The 17,744-nt window shown below is 41.5% G+C and overlaps 1 pseudogene; it reads right to left on the reverse strand.

The window, feature by feature from the left end:
• Positions 1–2,487: 2,487 nt before the first annotated feature.
• Positions 2,488–3,451, reverse strand: LOC148039970 (uncharacterized; annotated as a pseudogene).
• Between the last annotated feature and the right edge of the window lie 14,293 nt (positions 3,452–17,744).

Raw genomic sequence — 17,744 nt, forward strand, 5'->3', positions numbered from 1 at the left:
ATTTCTGCTCAAGTTGGACTCCATAAGCTGAAGCATCTCCTCTAGCACTCAGATAAGCTGATCGCGCAGCCATATCATCAATGAGCTTCTTCATGCCTCCCTTACCAAAGTTTGTGTCAAGAGGAGCACCAGTCTCTGTCAACCATATCTTCCCATCTTGTCCCCAAAACACTACGTTCTTCTTACGCGCTTCTTGAAAAGCATCACAATCTCTGTAATGTTGGTGCTCTGTACTATCGCACCAAATACATCGTCTCCCTTTTCTTTGGCCAACTGGGAAAGCAGTCACTGGAGTAGGTGCTACAGCAGGTACTAGCATAAGTTGCTCTTTTAACTTTCCAACTTCAGCTTTGACTGCCTCTATCATCAAATCTGCCAAGCCTTTAGTAACATCATCTACGGAAAAGGGCACTGGAGCAGCAGGAGCTGATGGATTTACAACAGGAGGAGTAGGCTTAGGCATAGAACTTGCAACAAGGGTAGAAGTAGAGGTCTCCAAGGATTTTTCAGAAGTAGGTCCTGTATTACAATGCAATCGTACCCTCCTGTGCTGCTTCTTAACAAGCGCATTCACAGTATCAATGACATGTCTCCTCTCGGTCTTTAAGCATGAATCCGTAGCTTGATCCTCCAAAAGATCATCCAACTTTTCCTGTAAATCAGCATTAGCATCTTGTAAAAATAATTCCACATTTTACATCTCCAAAGCTTGCTGCTCAGTCCCGTCCAACTGATCATAGCGACTCTCGAACTCTCGCAGAAGGGCGGTAACTGAAAGTCCCTTATTAGGCATAGAAACCCATGCTAAGAAATTCATGCGGTTCATAAGACCTGTGTCCTCCAGGAAATATTCATCTTTTAATGCCTTCTTAAACTCTGTCCAACCAGCATGTGTTCCTTGAATTTCTGAAATTTGGACCTCAAGCGCGCGAACCACGATCCACAAGAAGTAGCGGCTCTAAACGTCTTGAGAAACCCAAAAAAACTTCATCTTTTCTTCATACAAATGCAGGTAAGTTGAAACTTGTTGGCCGTTGAACTGCTTCATCTCCTGTTGGACAGCCTTCAAGGCATCCATGGCATCACTATCGCGTTTCGGGTGAGCTTGCTACTACATATAGGATGTAAACGACTGAAACAGATGCTTCATGACATTCTCGTCCGTCATCTCTTCTTGCGAGTCTCCCATCTTGCTGGAAATTGACGTAGCGCTTTCACGTCGGATTCAGTAGAAATGTCGTAGAGTTCGTGCAAGAACTGCTGAACACGGGGTTCAAGATGCTGCAAGGAAAGAGGCTAACAAGAATATCTCAATTTTTGATGCCAAAGATCACTATTTTGCTTGTCAAGTGAATTACAACAAGGAAATTGCCAACTACTCTTGACAAGAAGCTGTACCGCCTTAGAAAAATAAGAAGACTGGCAAGTTCAGCTCCTTCCCTTCTAAAACTTGTCACCTTCCCATGGACTTTGATTCACAGATTCCAAAAAAAGTATCATTGACCAGCATTCACACAGAAGTTATACCTCCTGAGATTCATACTTGAGAATGTAATTAGCCTCCTCAAGCTTCATGCCGCTGTGGTAAGCTGCATTCCCTCTACTTTATTCTCCAAATCTAAGTACAAATCTTTCCCTTGTATGTCTACAAACATGCCTGCTGAGAAGCTAAAGCTCCTTTCGTAGACTGTGACTGACTAATAACCTCTTCTATCTGGTTAATATTTCCATGTATAGCTACTCTCTCTCTCAATAAGCTTTCTCCAGGTATTCCTGCTTGGGCAAAACCCCTCTCCAATCATACACATTATCTGTGTCTGTCCAATACTTCTCCACAAATGGATTTGTATCATAGAAGAAAAAAATCAACATAGCTTGCACTTCCTTCCGAGGATTCATCCAGTTGTTGCCTCATAGAAAATGATCTTTCACAATGCCATCGAAATTCATTCACAGTCAGTTGTCTATCCTACTGGGCAAGGACATCACCCCTGTAATCATGGTTCCCCAGAAGTGCCATATCTTCTGCAGGCTCTGGGCTGTGTAAATTTGGGTGAAGGATTTGTAGAAAGCAGTGTCATTTACTCCAGTGAGTCCATCCTCGTAAAAAATTATCTGTTGTGGAGATGATAAACTTTGGCCCAAGCAAATCCCCCACTATGCCCATCTGGTAAGCTACGGCTAACTAATTGTAATTCCCTTCTCTTCCCCAGTCACCCACCACCAACACATTGAGAGGCGAAGAGCTCTGAAGCTGATCGGAAAGGCGGCTTTCTTCTTAAGAGGCTGAGATGGCGAGTAGCAGCAAACCCCAGCAGGCCCCCTAACTTGGCATATGATGAGAGCTTGACATCGAGGTCCCCTTCTATCTTGCCATCCTCTCTGTGCAGCTCCTCCCAACCTCTATAAGCAGTTATCAGTCCGTCTCAAAAAAAAATCAGCCCCCTCCGGAAAAGCTCCTCCCCCCCAATATCAGCGCGTCCTTTTTCAACCTTCGGCAAGTGCTTCAATTTGTCTACCACCAAACCAGCGACCATTCATAATCTGAATACACTTGAGGCCACTTTATCTATCTTTAAATTTGACCAGAACTAGTCCTTGTGAGTTATTGTCATAGATACGAATTTTCTCAATAGCACCAAGTTTACTACACTCTTCATTTATGTCTGCCTCCAAATCTGAGAGCAAATTTGGGTCCACCACCAACTCCTGTTGTGTGAACATGTTTTTCAGAAGCACACCCATTGCTTGCTGCTTCTTAGCATCATCGAAGCCACTCCACCCAAGGGCTTTTTGTTCTGCTTGCTTCAGTTTCTTCTTTTTCTGCTTATTCTCATCCTTTTTTATAAAAACCTCACCCTTCTGTTCGAATTTGGCATGGGAGACTGTCATAGGTTGCTTATCACCAGGAGGAAATGGGACACCATCCAAAAGCTTGATAGCCACGTCCACAGAAGGCTCCTTCAAAAAAGTTACAAGTGCATCTCCTTTAGGCCTGCCTGATCCCTTGTCAGTATACAGCTTGATTCTGAGCTTTTTGGTATCTGGGTCCTCCTTAATGATACCATATTTTGAAAACACATCTGCAACCTGTGCTTCCATTTCATCACTTGCTTTCCGCTTATTAGCAAGTGTTTTTTTTCCTTGAATATCCTCTTCTGGAGGAGTATTTTCTTCTGCCTCTTCTACAATCTTCAAGGTTGAAAACACTTCGTCTTCATGTACGAACGTCATTTCTTCAGCTCCATAAAGTGGATTCTCAAGAACAGGATCACCTTGAGGCACCCAAGCTTTGAGTTTATGATCCCATTTATAAATAGTACCATCATCATCTGTATATTCTTCTTCCCTTCAGGTGGTGAACTAGGTCCAAATTCTGCAATATTCCCTTCCCCCTCAAATAGTAGGCATCATCTGGTGGAGGTTGGGCAAGTTTACCAAGCTTATGCATGCCTCCTTGAATGAGAGAAAAAAAAAACTCATGTCATAACTGCATTGGATGCCACATTTGGGCCACTGACGCCACTGACGATAGAGAATATAGCCCCAGATCGAAAGGTAGCTACCATGCTGGTCTGAACATCTTCCACGCCACCACGAGCTCTTTTCATTGCACATGATATTCCTGAATTTACACGTGTCATTACTACAAAGTTTCGAGCTTGAATTAGAGGATCTCCTGCCAAAGCCTTTTAACATAGTCTAGAATCAGAAGCCTTGGTCGAGGTGGAATTTTGACATCTCGTAATGCACTATCATTGAGAAGTGGCAAGGGCTATGTTCATCTCATAACCTGCAGATACAGCATCAAAATTGGAGTTTCTACAAGCCTCCAATTCTTCTACTCCACAGCAGGCTTGCAGAGCAGCCATCAATGTAATCTCATCTTGAATTGCATGTTCCTCTTGCATATGGTGATACAATTCTAGAGATATTTTATCTTGTCCCTGCTCTACATATGCTATAAGCATTGCATTCCACAACACAATGTTGAGCTGGAACAAACCAGTAAAAACAGTTTCTGCTTCATTGTCCCGCATGTTACATTGGCCTTGTTCACGTGCAACGTTTATCTTCGGCTTCTACACGGCTTCCTTTGATTCCACGATATCCTGCACTTTTCTTGGAGTTCATAATTGAAATTGACAGCATGATAATATTCTTTGGCATCAATTTTTCATATTTTTTTGACACACACACAACATGCACACAAACAGAAACACACGCAAACAAAAAAACACAAGTGGAGTATGTACATTGGATGCGGGTACAGAAAAGGACGGAAAGATAACACAGCAAAATCAAACACAATGAAACACACGTGAAAAGATAACACAGATGCACAACAAAAATGGAGGTGTTTACGGCTCGGATGCGCAGCAGCACGACAATGGAATCCACCATGGAATATGCCTCCTAGCATCATTGGTAGCCATTTGGGTGACTATTTTACCTTAGAGGGTGAAAATAGGGCATTCACTAGTTAAAATAGGGTGCAAACCTAGACAATTCAGACTCACAGATTGAGTTGCAAAATTGTTTTTCTTAAACCTGTTATAGTGTGCTATAGCTCATCTCGAAGAGGGCATTCTTATCTTTGATTTGAACTAAAAAAATTTGGAATTGAAGTTTCCTAGCCTGAGTTATAGACATTTTTCCAACAAGAGATACTGCAAGATTGCACTATCATGGCAGGGCATAAAGGCAAAAATAAGGTCCAAGATGATTATGCTTAGCAAACTAGAGATTCTATGTTGGAGAGTGTACCCAAGAAAGCCCTAAATATCCTCAACAACACGGAGAAATCAATGCACTTAATAATACCTTGTGTGCACATGAACAAAGGCATCAACAACATCATATGGACCTATTATCAAGAGTGGAGGAGATGGTTTTATCTACTAAACAAAGGAAGTCTTTCATTGAGAAATTAGTGGATTCAATGACTCAAATAAAGGCTTCTATTGACAAGTTGGTGGAATCCAATGCTCAAATAATGGCTCAAGTAAAGTAGAAATCTTATTCAAATAGTGAGCCTTCAGTCCCACTTCAGCCACCTAACCAAAATGGTCAAGGTCATAGAATTATTGGATGAAAAGGTATCCCAAATAGCCAATATGAAGTAGGTGAGACTTCACAAAGGCATGATGACTATTTGGGTAGTTTGAATGGAGACAACTCCCAAGCTTTTGGGCTAAATACTCAACTTCCTAGAGGTCCTCTACCAATGGGAAGATTGCATAGTGGTTCTCAAACCACCTATTGGAAAATTTCCATCTCATTTTGGGGGTTCAATGCCTGGCACTCATGATCAGTCTATTTTGGGATAGCAACCATTCCATGAAAGAGAACTGAAAGACAAGATCATTTTGGACAAGTTCAATGGTTAGTCATCTTTACCATTTGATTTAGAGTTGATCTCCAAAATGGAATCTTACTTTGGCATATTTCCTAGAACTGATGACATGAAGATTCGTTTTGCTTCCTTGCACTAGGAGGGATTTGCGCATACTTGGTGGAGATATATTAAAAATGAGAAAATACTTGTAGAGAGTTGGGAAGCTTTCAAGACACCTATGACTAAAGTCTTTGTCTCTCCTCTTGAAAAAGAGAAATTGGCACAGAGATGGTATGGTTTGGAGCAAAGAGGCCTAATTGTAAGATTATACACAAATCAATTTCTTAACCTAACCATGTATGTAGAGAGCATCAATGATGAGGCTAAGCTCCACAAGTACATGTATGGTTTAGAGTCATCTTTATTAGCTAATGTTATGGCACAAAAAGCTACTTCTCTTTTTAAAGCTATTGAGCTTGCAGAGTGCTATGGAAGGAAATATAGAAGAGAATCTTCATTTTAGCCTAGTTTTGGACAACCAATGACTGTTTAAAAGTAGGGACAAGTTGGTAACATTTCTGGGAGAAATGATGTGCCAAGTGGAGGCTTAAGGGTGCCAACTTATCCACCGTTCAATACTTCAAGTCCTCAAAGTAATTTCAGGATAGCAAGTAGTTCTAGAGTTGACTTCAAACAAGGGTATAGTTGGCCTAAATCCATTTCAGCCAACATGAATCCTAAGTCTATCTCTATGGACCTCTATAAGGAAAGAAAGGAAAAAGGCTTATGTTTCAAGTGTGGGAAAAAGTATACACCTAATCATACCGCAAAGTGTGTATACAAAAATGCCAAAGCCAAACTTCAGAGTATGTTAGTATTTGAGGATCTTGAAGATGAGATTGATGAAGTTGATGCAATTGCACCTAATGCTGAAAATGATGATCTTGAGGAAGAAGTTGGGCAAGAGTATTTTTATGAACCAACCGACTCTTTTCCTTTTGATCCAGGTGGGAGCGTTCCTTTTGATCCAGGTAGGACTTATCATGAGCCACTTGCTGCCACTAGTTGCTCTATTTCCATTGATTCTTGGATAGGTTCTAAGAGCCCTAATACACTCCGTATAAAGGGTAACATTGATAGAAAGGTTGTGTTCATCCTGATAGATAGTGGCAATACCCATAGTTTTGTGAATAAGTCCATTATGGACAAGTTGAACTGTCTTCCAACTGATTTACAACATCCCATACGAGTTCAAGTGGCCAATGGTAAAAAGAAATCAGCACATAAATATTCTCACAAGTTTCTTTACAACTGGTTGAAAATTTTGAAACAAAAGTAACCCCGATTACCTTGGCAACAATGGGGCCTATAGATATTGTAATCGGTTGTGATTGGTTGGTGACATTAGGAAAAATCACTATGGATTTATCATAGCTATACATGGATTTTATCTTCAATGGACAACTCATCCATTTACAAGGAATTCCTAGTAGATCATATTTTTAGCTTATCACCATTCAACAACTCAAAAGGGAGTACAAGAGGTGTTCACATATATATGTTTTTTATTTGAATAAAGAAATGGAAGAGGAGCCCAATAATTCAGTAAGTCATCGAGCATTAATAGCTCTTCTTGAGGAGTATAGGGATTTGTTTGAGGTGCCTACTTCATTACCTCCCAAGAGAGAAGTAGATCACCCTATTAATTTTGAGCCCAACTCAAAGCCAATCAATAAGCCACCTTACAGACTGTCTAAGTGTGAGCAAGAGGAAGCAGCCAAGAAAATCAAGGGACTTCATGAGATGGGATTCATTGAACCAAGTTCTTCACCTTATGCATCTCCAGTTTTGTTAGTAAAAAAGAAAGATGGATCTTTCATGATATGCATTGACTACAAGGATCTTAATAAGATCATAGTGAAGAATAGGTATCCAATATCCAAGATTTATGATTTGCTTGATGATCTCAAGGGGGCTCAATTCCTTATGAAGATTGATTTGAGGTCAGGGTATCATTAGATTTACATGAGAGAGGGTGATGAAATCAAGACTGCTTTTAGGGCTGATGGAGGGCTCTATCATTTCTTAGTGATGCCATTTGGGCTTACAAATGTTGCAGCTACCTTCCAGAGCCTCATGAATAAGATTTTGTAGCCTTTCCTCTTTCAGTTTGTCTTAGTCTTCTTTGATGATATTCTGATTTATAGTAAGAGTCTACAGGATCACATATCACACATGAGAAAGGTTTTTGATGTATTGAGACATCATAGGGTTTTTACTAAAGAGAAGAAATGTTCTTTCATGCAGACTGAAGTGGAATACTTGGGACATATTGACAGTGAGAAAGGGATACAGAGGTTGACCCCAAGAAGGTATAATGTATAAAAGATTGGCCAACACCTACTACAACTACTTCTCTTAAAGGATTTCTTGGTCTATCTTCATTCTATCGCCGATTCATCAAGCATTATGCATCTATTGCAGCTTCTTTGATGGATAGGTTGAAGAAGAAAGCTTTCTTTTGGGATGCTCTTATAGATAGTAGCTTCAACCAGCTAAAGAAACTCCTTACTTTCGCTCCTATTTTAGTATGGCCGAACTTCTCCAAAGAATTTACCATATAGTGTGATGCTAGTAGCTATGGCATTGGGGTTGTTTTGTTACAAGAGCATGGAGTGATTGCCTTTGAAAGTCGTAAGCTTACAGATAAAGAAGTGTCCATTAATGTTTATGACCAAGAGATATTGGCTATCTTGCATGCAATAAAGAAATGTCACCATTATTTGTATGGCAGCCAATTCATAGTCCAGAGTGATCACAAGGTTCTTAATTATTTCCTTAGCTAGTCCAATCTTACTCCTAAGCAGCATAGGTGGGTAGCTACACTGCAGAATTATGATTTTGACATCATTCATACGAGGGGTAAAGACAATATAGTGGCTAATTCTCTTTCTTGTATGTGGGCTTGCAAAGTTTCAGCAATGATTGAGTTGCACAGTGATTGGATTGAAGAACTACAGGAGACTTATCTTTTGGATGAAGAGCTTAGCCATATTTTTCAGAAATTACAACAAGGTCTCATGGAGGATAATTTGCATTATTAACTTAAAAATGGACTTGTTTGGTTAAATGGCAAGATTTTCATTCCTTCTACCTCTTCTTTTACATGGAAATTTATGGAGGAACTACATTCTTTGCCTTCAATTGGACACCTTGGAGTTTTCAAGACCTATGACAAGATCAACAAAAGTTTGTATTGGAAAGGACTGTGGAAAGATGTCAAGGACTTTGACATGAAGTGTATGCCTTGTCAGCAAAATAAGGACGACACCCATAAGCTAGGTGGTTTGTTGCAGCCATTATCCATTCCTACAGGCAAATGGACACACATTACCATGGACTTCATTACTAGCTTTCCTACTACCAAGAAGGGATGGAATAGTATATATATGGTGGTGGATAGACTCACCAAGAAAACCCATTTCATTCCAACCAAGATCCAATTTACTGCTTCTCAAGTGGCCAGTCAGTTCATGGAGTAGATTTTTAGACTACGTGGATTACCATAGGTGATTATTCATGATAGAGACTCAAAGTTGATGAGTAAATTTTGGTAGGCGGTATTTACATCTAGGGGCACTCAATTGGCTCCTTCTCTATGGCCAATCATCCACAAACTAATGGATAGAAAAAAAGGGTAAATAAATGGTTGGAGACTAATCTTCGCCATTTCTACTATGATGTCCAAAATTCATGGGATTCTTGATTACACTTGGCTGAGGTTGCCTACAAAAACTCTACTCATGCTAGAATTGGATCTTCATCCTTTGAGGCTATGTATGGCTATAAGGTGCCCTTACCCACAATCATCTTTAATGAAAGAATCAACCCTCATGGGAAAGAAGAGTTCGAAAGAATGTAAACCCTTCTTCAGCAGTGTAAGATGAATCCGAGGAAAGCTCAAGATCAAATGAAGATGTATACTGATGAGAAGAGGAAGCCTTTAGAGTTCCAAGAAGGAGAGTTGGTCTTATTGAAGGTGCCCAAGTTTAGTTACTCTACTTTGAAAGATGGATCTAGTAATAAGATTGCTCACAGATTTTATGGCCCTTATTGGATCCTAAAGTGTATTGGAGACTCGAGATATAGATTGGAGTTTCCCTCTTTCACAAAGATTCATAATGTCTTCCATGTTAGTCAGCTCAAGCCTTTCTATGGTGATCCTATAGATACAATTAATGAGCTGCCATCTATTGATGAAGAAGGTCTTATTTAGTACATCCTAGAGGCTATCATTAGTTAGGGTAAGAAGAAGCTTCGATCTCTTTCCTTCATTGAATATTTGATCAAATGGAGAAGTTTACCACCTGAGAAAGCTTCTTAGAGGCTTGATTCTATATTAGATGAGTTTCATTTCCTAAGGGACACATTGGTGGTGACTGAAGCCTCTTGGACTATGGAGCTAGTTTTGGTGCAGACAAGGTTAGGATAGTATGCTATTTTAGTGGAGCCCCGAGAGGAACACCAAGGAAAAGGGAATTCTCTTGCAAGAAAATCTATCTTGTAACATCAACAAGCTTGTTTTTCATATTTCATATTATCACAATGAAGAAAAGAACACCAGGCACAACAAATCTTCATGCAGCATCATGTAAATCTCCCACGGATTTAATAGAATCAGCCACATTCTTCAACATCTTCACAAAATCCATCAATAGAACAAAGAAAACAAAGAAGTAAACCATCTTTGAATGGAAATACATCACATATTATTCATCTTCAATATCTTCATAGTCTTCTCTCTCAATCTCTCATATACAATCACTTTGTTTGAGTAGAATTGGCTATCTCTGACTCTCTCTATCTCACTCCATCAATAATACATCATATCCTCACTACAATCTCTCAAAAATTACTCTCAATAATCACTCTTAGGTCGTGGATACCCCTCCCAAGAGGTATGTCTAATATGAAGAGTCGCCAGAGCCACTACAGTGTCTCTTCACAGCTCACTACTGTCACTTCACTCTAATCTTCACTTGAGTCTTCAGCAGCTACTTTTTCCACTTCTTTCAGCTCTTTTACACTTGTATTCACCTCTTTCCAAGGCTAGAAAACTTTCCCAAAGTCACACATACATTCCACAGAACATTTACAGAAGCATACAGAACAGTCTACAGAACAGTACCAGAACAGCTACAGTACAGAACAGAACAGAAGCAGAACAGAAGCAGAAGCTCTACAGAAGACCTACAGAAGGTTACAGAAGGTCATCAAAACCTCATAACTCATTCTCAAATCATTCCAAACTCTCACAAAACATTCAATAAGCTTTCTCAATATCTCATTCTTCATCAATCAATACTCCTTCCCTCCTTACAAAAGACAATCAGAACAAAACAGACTAAAACAGAACAAAACAGAAGGTATACAGAACCAATCAGAACCTATCAGAACATCACAGAACCATCAACAAACATCATGAACTTCCAAAACACAATCAATATCATCCAAAACATTCTCAAACCACTTCCAAATCAATCAATCATCCCATAAAATCAACCATTCAGCTCTCAAAAACAACAAAAATCAGCCAAAAAACAAGTCATTTCAACACTCAACATATCCCCACACTTAATAAGGAAGCGTCCTCACGACCCAGGAAAAATGGAATACAAGTTCAAAAGAGCTCAACTTTGATCTTCAATATCTTTTCACAAAGAATCCATCCAACACGACCCCAACTTATAACCTGTTTCTAATATAAAAATACAAAGAAAGGAAAACCCTTTTGAAATTAACACCTCTTATCAAACTAAAAATCATCACAAATTTGTAAAGGATATAAGAATTTTCTTCTTCTTCATCAGCATCAGCTTCAATTCTCCATCCACGACCCCATCTTTACAAATCTCCAAAACATAGCTCGTACACAAAATCCAATAGGAAACCACCACGTTCGTTTGACATAAAGGAACTCACAACACAAACACTAATACACAACACAACCATCTGAATGACTTCTTCAAAAAGAGAGTTGTTCATTAAAAGCTTCCACCATACATTGGAAAGGTATCAATGAAGATGATCCCGCTTAAAAGATTGATGCTGTCGGAATCGATCCATAGATAAGGATTCATCTACAAAGTTTTTAGGAGGATTTTGAAAAAATTGGAGACAGCACATCCTTTCCAATAGGACGAGGTATCTGCTAGGCAAACAGAGGGCATGAAAATACAATATTTCCAGCTGCTGGAAATCAATGCTAACATTGACATTCATGCACAACTTTGGAATAGGCTTTGAATCAGTATGAGAGTGCCTATGCATATACGCCAGGTACCAAGCAAAGTGAGCAGTTAATCTCACTGAGGGATCTGCAGACTGTGAATACTGTTGGGCAAAATGAACATAGTTTTGATAAGCTTGACTGGAAGCTGTCCATTCCCCTGGAATTACTAGCCTATTAATCTGCGGTCCTGTAAGGCAATCATCCGAACTCCATCCCCTTCTTCTGGAAATCTGAGTATCAAAACCGTCACAGTCACTAACCAACTGAGGTGGTTGAGATATGGAAGTGTTAGGAGAGGGTAGTGGAATAAGAGAAAGTGGATGTAGGGAAGGATAGGAAAAATCATAAAAGGAAGAAAAGGTTAAAGAAGGAGTGGCAGAAATTTGGAAGGAATCACTAAGGAACGGTGTTAACTGATAAATAGGAAATGTGGAGGGTACATTTATGAGGGGTGAAGGACAGGGTGGAGAAGGGGAAAATACCCTATCCTCAATAAAGGAACAGTAAGTGAAAATAGGAATTTGAGGGAAATTTGAAGGTTGGAAAAGAAGTGGTAAAATAGTGGAATTAGTTTGACAAAGGGAAATATATATAGCATAGCGGTGAGCCAATTGTTGGTAATAGAGGAGGGTAGGAACAGAAGGTCCTAAAAGAGAGCGTCTATGATAGGCATCAAAGAAGGTAGCATCAAATGGATTATGTTTGGAAAGATAGGTTAAGAGATCCATCCTCAGTTGGTTAGTACTCTGTACAAAGGTAGGAGCTGTGTTTTGTCTTTGATTGAGGACCACCGAATCAATCATGGGATGCCACGAATTATCCTGACAATCAGCTACTTTGGAGGAATAACTTTGGAACATATCAGCTATGCGCAACTCCAAATGATTGACATATAAAACAGCCTGTAAGACCACATCCCCCACATACCATGCCATATCTACCTCATTTGGAATTAACAAATCTCCTCGGAGATACATGTATGACATCAACATGGTGTCTAGCGTGACAGAATCTTCAAAGACCATTCTGACTACCTCTGTCAACAACTCAGCAGACCAAGCCCCACTCCAGCCATCCTCTGGAAAAGGTAAATCCATCGTGGAAAGCTTCATATAGAAGACCAACTTCTGTAAGTGGTAGTGGACAAAGAAAGAATGGTCGCGTAAGACATATTCCTGAAACTGCTCAAAGGTAGACCATAACAAGTCCATTCTGGACTGCAATCTTTCCACTTTGTCTTGGAATAGAGGGCACAAAGTAGCCTGTCTCTGTAGGGCAGCCAAGTCCTGCTGTGAAAGAGAAGGAATTAATGAAACAGGAGGGCTTGGAGGAACAGAGCGGGACTTTGCAAGCTGATCTTGCAACTGCTGGATTTGGGAGGCTTGGTTGGCCACTGTGTCATTAGCCATCTGTAAAGCTAAAAGCTTGTCATCTAAAAGAACTTGGAATTCTTTCGCTTCGCTGGACATCCTCTCCTTCTCTGCTGAAAGGCTAGTAACCTGTGACTGAGCCTCGAATAACTGGGTCTTCAATGAAGAAATCTCATCGCTTTGAGTGGCAACCAGTTGGGTTTGCTGTTCCATTTGCTTAAATAGATCTGCTAGGGTATCCTTAGCAGAAGCTAACTCAGATGTTGCCTTATGCAACTGGTCTTTGGACTGCATGAGCTCCTCATAGAAAGATGCGTACAGCTGTTGAACACAGGCTGTCACTGACAACTCAATGGAACTTTGAATATCCTTGCAGAGGAAAGGAATGGCATCTCCTAAGACGAGACTGTTTAGGGAAGGAACTGAGATCTCCAAGGATCCTTCTCGATGTGCTCTGAATAGGTTATTACAAGTGAGATACCCAGGGAGTTCACTGCCAGAAGTAGCAGGGATAGGCACTGAGGGAAGTACAGCAGGGGCTTTATCCGCTACCCTCTTCAAGCATTTGCGTTGTATGACCAGGGGAGGCGGAGAATCATCATCCTCAATGTCAATAGGTGCTGACTCGTCTGAATGTGGAGGAGGAGGTACTGGATCTGATGGAGGAGGTGGAGGCACAGTCTTCTGTAAACCTGAATAGGTCAAGAAGGCAGACAAATATGATCCATAGGTAACATTGGTAACATTACCCCTCGTGACTTTAACAAAATGCTAATCCATTTTAGTAAGGAGGTATGTGCTCCAATCAATAGCAACTCCTTTCAGCACCATCCTGGAAGCTGTGAAAAGCTCTTTGGACAAATAGTGGGATGGCGTTTTGGCAGGCATGAACCTGTCCTGAAGGAACTGACACATCGTCTTCCATACGAGATCAGTGATCATAGAAAAAGAAACTCCTGAAGAGTTTATCACTTTCTTAACATCAAGGACTTCCCTTGTCTGCTTCTGCAACAGCTTGAGAATCTCTTCATTAGTGAAGAGCTGACGAGTGGTCAGAAAAGGTTCTCCTTTGAAGGGTAAAGACAGAGCCTTCCCTAAGCTCGAGACGTCAAAGTCATAGACATGCCTTGGACTACGCCTGTCTTCTTGCTGTAAGAGGCCAGGAACTCATCACATAATGACGGATCCTTTGGAAGTAATGGAAAAGGAGTGGCCACAAAAGCAGCAAGTCCCGCCTTCGTGAGGGGCTCAAAAGTAAGTAGGGACGAGTAATCCCTACTAACTAGTGGGACGTACTGGATAGGGGGAGGAGCATGAGAAGGCGCCATTCAAATGGTTACACACACACCACAAACACAGACAATCAAGGAGAATGCCTGCAAAGCAACAGACAAAAACCAAGGATAAGAGAATTACCAATCAAACGTGACACGACCTACTAACCCCAAGCAAACCACATCCTAGAAAAAATTTGACATGACCTTGAGACAAATGCGACCGAAAGCTTCATGCGATGCATCAGACAAACACCCTGAACCCCGTATCAGGCAATAAAAGAAAAAACTACATACCGTACCCTTAACCGTAACAAAGACATGAAACCAAAACCATACCATATCCGACATATATCAATACGACATCTGTGATAGAACCAAGACTGGACCATGGAAAATAACACTAATGACTGCGCATACCCATCCCACGAAACGGTTCATGAAAAAAGGGGAATTAAGTGCAGTGAGGGGGGAATTAATTTAATGAAGGGTTGATTTTAATCAATTATTAAAAATGGGTGAATTGTTATTAGGTGATAAACCTTAACAAGAAAACGGCGGTTCCTTATTATAAATTTAATTACCAATTATTAGGTTAAAACGGTGGAGTTATTCGATTCCCGGACTTCGATTCCCGACTGGGTCTCTAAATGCAATTCATTGATTACAAATTAAGGTGATGTGGAGCGCTTTTTTGCCAGCGCGTGCTCATGTGATGGCTGGTTTATTTTAATTTAAAATTTAAAGTGCCTCTTTAGCGCACGTAGCGTGTGCTAAGTGAACGGCTGGTTGATTTTAATTAAAAAGTATGTGTGTTTAGCGTGAATGCGCGTGCCATGGTGGTAGTTAGGTTTGATTTAGGTTAAATATTGGTTTGTTGGTTTGTGTGTTTTTTTTTTGTCTCTGGTTGTTTTGTTTTTTTGTTTTTTTTTTAAAAATATTAACCGTGGGTTTTGGGGTAGCTTGTGTGTATGTTTTATTTTGTTTTGTGTTGTTTTTAAAAAAAAAAAAAATAAAAGGGAAATACCTGGTAGTGGGTGTATGAAAATGCAAAGAATGCGCTTCTCCGCTATCCAAAAATATCTGGATGTTTTTTCTCGATACAGTTAGTTGGTGTGTTGAAGGAAAAAGGTGTGACTGATTATTGTATTGTATTTTTAAGGAATTTAGGGGGGAAATTAAATATTATGATAGCTAAGAAAAAGATACTAAAAATAAATAAAAATGTGAAGGGAAGGGTTAGGAATTTTTCAAAAATTTATTTGAAATTTTTTAGCATGTTAAATGAATTTTTAGCATATTTTTGGGTATGTTGAAAGATTTTGGAATTTTAAAATAGGCAAAAATATTTTTTGCGGAAATTTAAAGGTTGAGAAAAAGAGGGCCATGGATTGCAAAAAGAAAAGGAAAGGTTTCTAGATTTTCTGTAATTTTTCAGAATATAAAGTGGTTTTTAAATGATTTATTTATATTTTTCAATGTTTTTGTGTGTTTTGTAGTTGTTATTTAAATGGAAAAAAGGAGTTACGGGTGTGTTAATTAAAAATCGGAGAAAAATACCCAGCAACAGGCTGCGTGGCAGCTGCGTGGCAACAACCAACTAATGATCTTCCGCACTCGATCCCGCACAATCACACGATCAAACACGAACAAGCAACCAGCTCTCGCACGTGCGTACACAGCGATGCGTATGTCGATGTCACGAGGGTGTTGACAGGTGGGGCGAGGGTTGATGGATGGGATTGCGGTGGTGCCCCCGTGGAGCGGGGCTGCAGCGTAGGACAGGGGGCTTGGGTAGGGTAGTGTGTGTTAGGGGGCACGTGGGTAATGGGGGGAATGAGGGTGGAGAAGGGGGGAAAGTGAGTGGGTGGTAGGAATGGGGGTGGGTTTAGTGGGGGTGGGAAAGTAGATGATGAGGGGGGTTAGTGGGAGGAATGGGGGTTTAGGTGGGTTAGAGGTGAGTGGGAAGAGGGGTTAGTGGGAGTGTGGGGTTTGTGTGATTGTGGGGGAAAGGGGGCTTAGAGAGAGGTTGAGTGTGTATGTAATTGTGGGGGGGGAAGGGGGCTTAGGTAGGGGGAATAGGGTGGGCACGTGGAGGATTGGGCGGCAGGAGGCCCAACGGGCGGGGCAGAGCCACGAGGCAAAGGCACTGTGGCGGCTACAGGCACGGGCACGCGGCGGACAGGGCGGCCACAGCGGGGCCACAGAGCGGTTTGATGGCGGGCGTCGTCGGCAGCGGGGCCACAGCGCACGGACAAGGGCGGGCGAGGGCGGCCACAGCGGGGCCACGAGGAGAAGAGGGAGGGGCGTCACTGCAGGGAGGAGGCCACAAGGAGAAGAGGGAGTGTCGTGGAAGAGGGAGGGAGGAGAGGAGGAGAATAGGCGGGAGAGGAGGAAGGGAAGAGTAGGGAGGTGCAGATGGAGGAGGAGGAGGAGAAGGAGGGGAAAAGGAGATGCAGGGCGATGAAGGCAGGAGGGAGAGGAAGGAGGGAAAAGAGAGGGGAGGGGAGGAGGTGGAGATGGAGGAGGAGAAGGTGGAGATGGAGGTAAGGAGGGTGGTACACAGAAGGAGCGGGAGAGGGAGACGGTTGGGGGACGGGGAGAGAGAAAGGAGGGTAGGGGGGAGATAGGGGAGGGTGGACATGGGGGGAGGATGGGCAGGGACAAGGGGTGGGCAGGGACAAAGGGTGGGCAGGGGGAAAGGGAGGAAGAAATGGGCGCGTACCCTCGTCCCGCGCTCATGCGCGGGGCGGGGTAAAAAAATTTGTCGTGACGGGATCGAAAGGACGCTGGGAGGACGTTCTGGGTCATGCGGACACAACCGGGGCGCGTGGGGATGCGTAAAATCGAAAACGCGCGTTCATGCACAAAACGGGCGCGAGAAAAAACGTAAAAATAAAGAAAATTTAATAACTCCCAATCCGGACGTCAAAACGAAATAGCGTAAAAACAAAAAGTAGGCAGGACGACAGGGGGGAAACAAGGAAAATACGGGACGGGGGTTCCGGGAGGTATAAAGGGCGGTCACGTGCAAAAAACACAAAAAACGAACCAAAAATGCAATTTAAAAATTAATATCGAAAGATCCGTGCATCGGAATGAAGTGCAGAAAAAAGGAAAACTATGCATAAAGATGTGCCCGACAATCCTATCACATCAAAACATAATTCCTACTGAAATAAGACGCGTTCTCATGGGAAAAACCCAAAAAATAAACCCAAAAATGGGATCGGCAATTAATATTGGACAAACCGGTCACCGGAATGACATGCAGTAAGAAGGAAAAATGTCTGCAGGAAGGGGTGGCACAGGGTTATCACGTTAAAACGCAGTTCCGACGGAAATAGGAGGGGTTCACATGTGAAAAACTCCAAAAATACGCCCGAAAACTCATTTAAAAATTAATAAGTAAAAATACAGAAGTCGAAAAAGGGTGGAGGAAAAAGTAAAAAGGTGAGGGAAGGCATAGG

Source organism: Lygodium microphyllum, chromosome 2 (assembly GCF_053477565.2).
Source record: "Lygodium microphyllum isolate KBCC chromosome 2, Lygodium_microphyllum_v1.1.10, whole genome shotgun sequence".
NCBI lineage: Eukaryota > Viridiplantae > Streptophyta > Polypodiopsida > Schizaeales > Lygodiaceae > Lygodium > Lygodium microphyllum.